The following is an 8421-nucleotide window of genomic DNA, read 5'->3' on the forward strand; positions in this document are numbered from 1 at the left end:
TGTTCAGCTCTTTAGTATCTTGAATTCTTCCTTGTGCTTTGGCTTCTCTATGCTCCAGTGCAATCTTCAGAGTTTCTTCTGACATCCATTTTCGTCTTTTCTTCCTCTTCTGTCTTTGTAATGACCTTAGGAAGAAGGATTGGCCACCCACTTCTGAAATAGCAGGCCTCTGAAAACCCTATGCACAACAGAACACACGCAGATTAACATATGACAGAGAGCTCAGGATATTCTTAGAAAGGCAGAACCTAAAGGAGTTTGTAAAAATAAGACAAGCATTGCAGGAAATACTAATGGAAGTCCTTACAGAGATGCCACAGAAAGCAGGATTGACCAAAGTAACCAGGAACAACACCTACCAAAAAAGAACTCAACAAAATGATAGCAGTAAAACCTTGCCTCTCAATAATTACACTGAATGAGCATGGATTAAACACACCAGTGAAGAGAAAAAGAGTAGCAGATTGGAAGTAGTAAAACCTGTATGAGAATCCAAGGGGAGGAGAGTGGGAGCTGAAGGATAAATGTGAGGGGGACATTAATCACAGGATTGCACAATTTGATGGTTGGAGGCAGATGTGGGTAAAACAGTGTGGAAAACATTGTGTAAGAACTTTGTAAGTAAATCAGTATAAAAGAAAAAAAAATGTTAAATAAATCACCCTAAAAAACCCATCAACATGCTTCTATAAGAGACATACTTAAAAAGTGAAGATAAAAACAGATTGAAAAATCAAAGGGTGGAAAAAACTATACCAAGCAAAGAGTAACCAGAAAAAAAGCTGGTGTAGCAATATTAATTTCCTATAAAATAGATTTCATGGAAAAACTATCACATTGGACAAGAAATGGTACTATATAATGTTCAACGCGTCAATAGAACAAGAGGACACAGACATAATTAACATATATGCATAAAATGACGGACCTGCAAATCACACAAAGTAAATCTTAACAGATTTGAGGAAAGAAATAGACAACACCATTACAGTAGTAGGAGACTTCAGTACACCACACTCAAGGAAAGATAGAACTATCAGAAAAAAAAAAAACCAACCAAAAACTAAAACAAAACCAACATAAAATTCAACAAAGATGTTGCTGAAGAATTAAACCACACAAACAACCTGATGTTATAGATATATGCATACTGATGCACAGCCCCAAAGGATGAGTATACGTTCTTCTCTAGTGCACATGGAACATTCTCCAGAATTCATATTTTAGGTCACAAAGCAAATCTCAATAAATTAAAAAGATAGAAATAATACAAATCATTTTCTGAGACCACAGTGGTACAAAATTAGAAATTAACAACAAAGAGACAAAGGAGAAACACCATACACTGGAAGCTAAACAATCTCTGCTTGAGCATGAGTGGATAATGTTGTTGTTGTTGTTGTTAAGTGCTGTCAAGTTGCAGGCGACTAATAGTGGCCCTATGAACAAAAGTCCTCGACACTTGTGTGACTTTCATCCTTTCTTGAGATTCATACGGTTTTCGGAGGCAAGCTATTTACGGAAGTGGATGCCACTCCTGCTTCCAAGCTTGTTTTAATCGGGGGCCACCAAACACTGTCCATCATGGGTAACCATTATCACATTTGACACATCAGTGTCACAGTGTTCAGCTTCACAGCAACCACAAGTTATCCCTGTACGGCAAGTGGATACACCGGGGCTATATGAGCTAGAAGACTGTTTGACCAAAACCAATGAAAAACAGGCCTGAGGGCTGCAGATTAGAGTCACCCACCTTTGGCTTGGTAGCATCACTTTCAGTTCACTAGGCCAACAAATAAAGTTTCTTGAAACAAATGAAAATGAAAGTACAACTTATTAAAATCTCTGGGATGCAGCAAAAGTAGCACTTAGTCAATTCATAACAACAAGCAAACCTATCAAAAAAGAAGAAAAAATAATACTTGATTATTTAACTCAACATCTCTAACAAGTAGAAAAACAGCAGCAAAAAACCCCGACAACTTCTAAAAGAACAGAAAACAGTTGAGACTATTAATAAGACCAGTAGTTGGTTCTTCCAAAATGTCAATAAAATTGATAAACTATTAGCAAAGCTAATGAAAGAAAAAGAAAATATGTGCATAACCTGCATGAATGATGAAATGGGCAATATAACAAAATAACCAACTGAAATTAAAAGGTTAACAATAGAATGTTATGACGGTGAAGCTTTTGAAGGCACTCAAAGCTTTATCCTGATCTGATGTTTCCCTCAGTTTCCAAAACTTATTTCTAACTATGTAATAAACATTTCCATCTTGATAAAAAGTTTGGAGAATTGGCTTCAAATTAAAATTATTCACGTCTGTTCTTAACATTTGCTTCTTTCTCCAAAAACTCTTAGTTCTCTAAACTTCTTTACGGAGCTATCATTTTATGAGTCACTCACCCTTGAAATAGCTTTGCCCCTTTGTTGTCCCTCTTTGCTGCCATCTAATCAGTTTATGGGAGTTTTTATGATCTGTAGGATCTGGCCCTTTCTTTCCATTCCCACTCTCACAACTTTACTACCTTACATGTTCCATTCTTAATTTCCCAATTGTTGTTGTTGCTAGGTGCCATCAAGTTGAGTATGATTCATAGCAACCCTATGAACAAACGATCTAAACCCTGTTCTATACTACACCATTCTCACACTTCCTGACACATAAGAGTCTATTGCAGGAGTCATCATGTCAGTTCATCCAGTTCAGGGTCTTCCTCTATGTCGCCGACCCTTCCCAGAATCATGTTCTTCTTCAAGGAATAGCCCCTCCTAGCAATATGCTAATAGTATATGAGGTGAAACCTTTGGAAGCATCCTTGCTTCCAAAGAGCACACTAGCTGCACCCTTTATAAGACATATTTGTTTGTTCTTTTGACTGTCCATGAGATGTTCAGTGGTCTTCTCCAAACAACACTGCTCCAAGGCATCAATTCGTCTTCTGTAATCCTTATTCATTGCCTAGCTCTTAGTTGCATAGCAAGTAATATGAAACACTATTGCCTGAATCAGATGCACCTTAGTCCTAATATTGATATCATTACTCCTCAATAAGTTGCAGTAGTCCCTAACTGCTAGTATTCACAAATTCTGTCTCTTCTAATTCATTGTATGCAATACAATCAGAGTAATGCTTTTCTAAACTCAGTGAAAAAAAAATTTTAATGATCTGCTTCACTTGCTGAGTAAAGTGAAATTTCCATAGCTTGGCATTCAAGACCTTTTAAGACTTAGTCTACGTATGAGGAGCGAGGTTTAGTGACTGTGATTGCCTCCATGGATTGCTTCCTATTGCCTGAGCATAATCTCTGTCCTTATCACATTTATACAAAAGAAATTTACTGCCTCAAACCTGTTGATGACCTAGCAAAGCTCTTTATTTTTCAATAGCTTTCACTAAATTTTTATATTCATATCTTTCCTATTGAACTGTAAGATCCCAATAAGTCACAATATATTTTGATGAATCTCATATCTCTCACTGAAACTATGATAATAGTATTCACTCCAACCTGCTAGTGCCAATCTTAACTCATAGCATCTCTAGGAAAAAATGAGAACTGCTCTACACAGAGTTCTGGTGGCCTAGTGGTAAAGAATTGTGTTGCCAATTTGAAGGCAGGTGGCAGCTCATATTCACCAGTTTTTCTGTGGGAGAAAATGGTAATTTATTACTGTGTGATTTACAGTCTTTGAAAATCCACTGAAGGGTCAGCTATGAGTTGTTTCTGACTCAAGGATATGTAAAAAATAATATAGGGTTGTAAAGGTGAGAAATCTTTATGGAATGAGACTGCCACATCTTTCTCCCATAGAGCGACTTGTGGGTTTGAAGCACTGACTGTTAAAATAGCAAGGCCCATGTGGGAACAGCCATGTCTGACCTTTACCACCCTCACAAAGAGGAACTGTTCCTGTTAACAGTATTAACAATATAAAACCAATTCCTGTAAGGTGAGATATGTCATCATGCTCCCATACCTTTTTTTACTCATCTCTACACCAATCTTACTACTGTTTTACTTGGTCCAGTATCTGAGGAGATAACTCACAGATCTCACAGAACCATATTGGTAATGTTTAAAAGTTACAATGCTGGTTAATAGCAGAATAGAGTCAGGACAGTTTCTTGCAAGAAATGTGCTCACAAACACTTCAGCCTTGAGCCTTGTGGCTTAAGGTCAGTGTTACAAATTTCTTAGTCCTGTCAGTATTGGCTTGCTCCTTTTCCCCAAGTTGTCTAACAAATGTAGGGAAAAGCTTAGATTTTGTCCATTGTGGGTGAGTAGCAATCTCATTTCATGTTGATTCTCTTGGTTCTTTGCTTTGGCTGCTGCGGATTTCTAGTTTGTGCAAGAATGTCTGGTCCAGAAGGGTATCCACTGCATGCCTACTTTTCCTTTGCTGGTGGTGTGAGAGAGACTCTTTGCTGCTAGAATTGCTTACATTTATTGGTGAGACTAGCCAATCCCCTTGGAGATAGGTGAGATTGGCCAATCCCCTTGTGGAATGGTGAGGTAGCCAATCTCCTTGTTTATAGGTTAACACCCTATTCACATATATCTGCCCATCTACATTGCAGAGTCAAGTTCAGTGGCTATAAAAGCCAGGTTTGAAAGATAAACTGACTTTTGGTTAGCAACCTAGAGTTTTAGCCACCACATCACCTGGGCTCCTTATACTCATGGTATTGTTGTTCATTGTTATTGAGTTAAAACTGACTCATAGCTCACCCTCCAGCAGGTTTTCTGAGACTTTAAACTATATGAGGGGAGATAATCCATGTTTCTCCATTGAAGACGTTGGTAGCTTTAAACCAACTGCCTTTGACTTGGCAGCACAACTCCCTACTCATAATGTTGTTGTTATATGGTGTCAAGTCACCTGGGTCTCATAGTGACCCTTTGTACAATAGCTCTGAAGCCTGCTCTTTCCTGAGCTAGTCTCACTGTGTCTGATATACCTACCCCCCATTTCCCTAGTTGCTGTATTAATCCATCTCATCCAGCATCTTCCTCTCCTGCACTGTCCCTCCACCCTTCCAAACAAGATGCCCTTTTTCGAGGATCAGTCACTCCTGGAAACATGCCCAAAGTTTGTGAGATAAAGCTTCAAAATCCTAGCCTTGGTTTCACCTTCTCAAAAACATACCTATTTGTTTCTTGGAAGTCCATGGTATGTTTAAGACTCTTCTCCAGCACCACAATGCAAAGACTTCAATTCCTCTTGTATCGTCCTCAGTCGTTATTCTCCTCTCTGATGCATCAATAGCAAGTAATTGAGAATACCATAGACTGGATGAGGCACACCTTAGTCTCTAGACTAACATTGATGCTTCTTAGTACTCTAGAAAGGTCCCTGACAGCAGATATACCTAATGCAATTTGCCTTTTGATCTCCTGATTGCTGGTGCCAAAATGTTGATTGAGGAGCTGAGAAAGCTGTAACTGTTAACCTCAATCTCTTCACTATTCATCATGGTGCTGCCAATTGGCCCAGTGGTGAGAATCTTTGTCTTCTTGACGTTGAGCTTCAATACATATTAAAGACTACAGTGCAGCAAGCACTTCAGGTCCTCCTCAGTTTCAGCAAGCAAGGTTATCTGCATAACATCTTCCTCCAAATCCTGGTAGCACATTCCTCCTTATAAACGCCCATCCTCCAGAATGCTCTGTTCTGCATATAGATTGAAAAGATATGGGCATATGACAGCCCCCTGATGCACTCCTTTACTGATTTTGAACCATGCTCATAATAGTAAATGTTAAAGAAATGTTTTATAAATAAACAGATTAGCTGGTTGTTGTTGTTGTTGTTATGTGCCGTCGAGTCACTGGTAACTCATAGCGACCCTATGTACAACAGCCCTAAACTCCGCTCTGTCCTGTGCCAATCGCACTGTCTCCGACACTCCCATCCCAATTATCCCAGTCACTGAATCAATCCACCTCATAGAACGCCTTCCTCTCCTGCGCCATCCCTCCACCCTCCCAAGCATGATGTCCCTCTCTAAGGACTGGTCTCTCCTCACAACATGTCCAAAGTATGTTAGACGGAGACTCAGAATCCTTGCCTCCAAGGAGCCACCTGGTTTAATCCTTTCTAGGACAAATTAGCTGGAGGGGTCATAAATCTCACATGCAAAGGCAAAGAAACAAATATGGCTCTTGGGAGGTGGAGGGCAGGTGGTAGGTTCTTCCAAGTCCAAGGGAGGTAAGCTGATCTCTCTGCAGGGCCTAGCCACAGTTCCATGAGCTGTCAGAAAATTAAATTTCATCACACTGCATCTATGCAACACATAGTTAAAAAGGCATTCAATGAGCTCAAGCATATGACTCATGCAGGTTATCTTCAGCACTGCATTTAATTTGCACATAAAATTCTCCAATCTTTAGGATAGCTTAGAGAAAATAGTCACTCAAAATTGGTGAATATTGTGATGCCAGATAATTTACTGCTTTCCTTTAAGGTTCATTTTGTGCATATTCCCTCCACAGTTTTCATTATTTAGTGTTTAAGTTTAGTAACTGTATTGTTCTTTTCTCTCTTTTTTGATGTCCGTAAGATTGATTATTGTGCTTTTGACGATTTTGAAAATCCATCTGTGTCAATCCATCTCATTCAGAGTCTTCCTCTTCTGCATTGTCCCTCCACTTTTCCAAGCATGGTGCCCTTCTCCAACAACTTGTCTCTCCTGGCCACATGCCCAAAATATGTGGGACAGAGCTTCAAAATCCTTGCCTTCACTGAAAAACTTGGTTTCACCCTATTTGTTCTCCTGGTGATCCATGGTATGTTTGAGACTCTTCTCCAGCATCACAAGTCAAAGGCATCAATTTTTCTTCTCTCATTCTTAGTCATTTTCCAGCTCTCTGATGCATAGCAAGTAATTGTGAAGATTATGGCTTGAAACATACACATCTTAGACTCTAGACTGACATCATTGCTCTTTAACACTTTGGAGAGGTCCCTGACATCAGACTTCCCCAAGGTAAATTTGTCTTTTGATTTTCTGACTGCTGATACCAAGAGTGTTGATTGTGGAGTTGAAAATTGTTAACAATTTAACCAGCTGTATAGTATAAGCTGAAATTGTTTACAACCTCAGTCTCTTCACCATTTATAAAATGGTCCTGTTAATTGGCCCAGTGGTGAGAATCTTTGTCTTCAATCCATATTGAAGACTTTGGTCATTGACCTTCCATAGCACACCCTTCAAGTTCTCCCCAGTGTAGTTAATTGACAATCCACGTACTTATCAGTGTTTGTGAACTCATTTAGGTAATAATGCAGTTGATTCTTTCCAGCTTAGAGGGCCCCTAGAACACTACTCCCACTCACTCATGGCTCTCGAGTCAGAATTGACTTAGACCTTCCAGTGAATTGACCTTCAAGTGGATTTTCATAAGCTGTAAATTGAAAGGGAGGAAATGAATCATATTTCCCCTGAAGAGCCATTGGGATTCAAAACACAAGAGAAGTGCAACTCCCCGTGGGCTACACTGCTAGAGTCCCCAGTAAAACTGTTGCTGTAGCTGTTGTTAAGTGCCATTAAGTTGACTATGACTCACAGTGACTCTGTGAACAATGGCTCTGAACTCAATTAGAGCTCCCATATTCACAGGTGAAATAAAAATTGCCTTTTGACAAAATATATCTGATGTATCTTGGACATAATTATGGTATTTTTTTTTCAAATGATTATATGTGATTTTATTATTACAAAATATACATTTTGTTAAAACTTACTATTAATTTGCTATCAAGTCAGCTCCAGCTCACAGAAACCTCTTGTTTAACAGAGAAAAACATTGCTTGGTCTCATGCAGTTTTAATTATTATTATAAAACTCGTCCTTCAGAGAATTCCTATTCACAGTGACCATTATTGGGTCTCCAAGGCTGTAAATCTTCATTGGAGGAGATTGTCCATTTTCTCTCATGGAGCTACCTTGATTTGAACTGTTGTTCTTTAAGTATCAATACTACACTCTATGCACTGTGCCACTAGAGACCTTATGTCTGAATCCATTATGGAAGCTCCAGAATAGTGTCTGTCTTGTCTTCCAGGCTACATCAAACAACATGTTGTTGTGATCCACCAGATTTTCAAAAGTCAATTGCCGGGCTTTTCTTACTAGTCTGTCTTGTTCTGGAAGTGCCATTGAAACCTGTTCACTATGATATTTGAAATACCAGTATAGCATAAAGTTCAGCATCATTTTAACACATAAGCCACCATAGAAAGACAAACTGACATCTGAGAAGTAGTTTGTAAAGATCATTGCTGGGTTAATTATAATTTTCTTCCTATTACAATTTTCCCTCAAACAATTAATAATATATTATAAAAGTATGTTCCTTTTTCTGACTGAAAGATATCTATATCTATCTCTATCTTCATCTCTATCTCT

The sequence above is a fragment of the Elephantulus edwardii genome, unplaced genomic scaffold (genome assembly GCF_000299155.1).
Source record: "Elephantulus edwardii isolate Elephantulus edwardi_28Jun2011 unplaced genomic scaffold, EleEdw1.0 scaffold00043, whole genome shotgun sequence".
Taxonomy (NCBI): domain Eukaryota; kingdom Metazoa; phylum Chordata; class Mammalia; order Macroscelidea; family Macroscelididae; genus Elephantulus; species Elephantulus edwardii.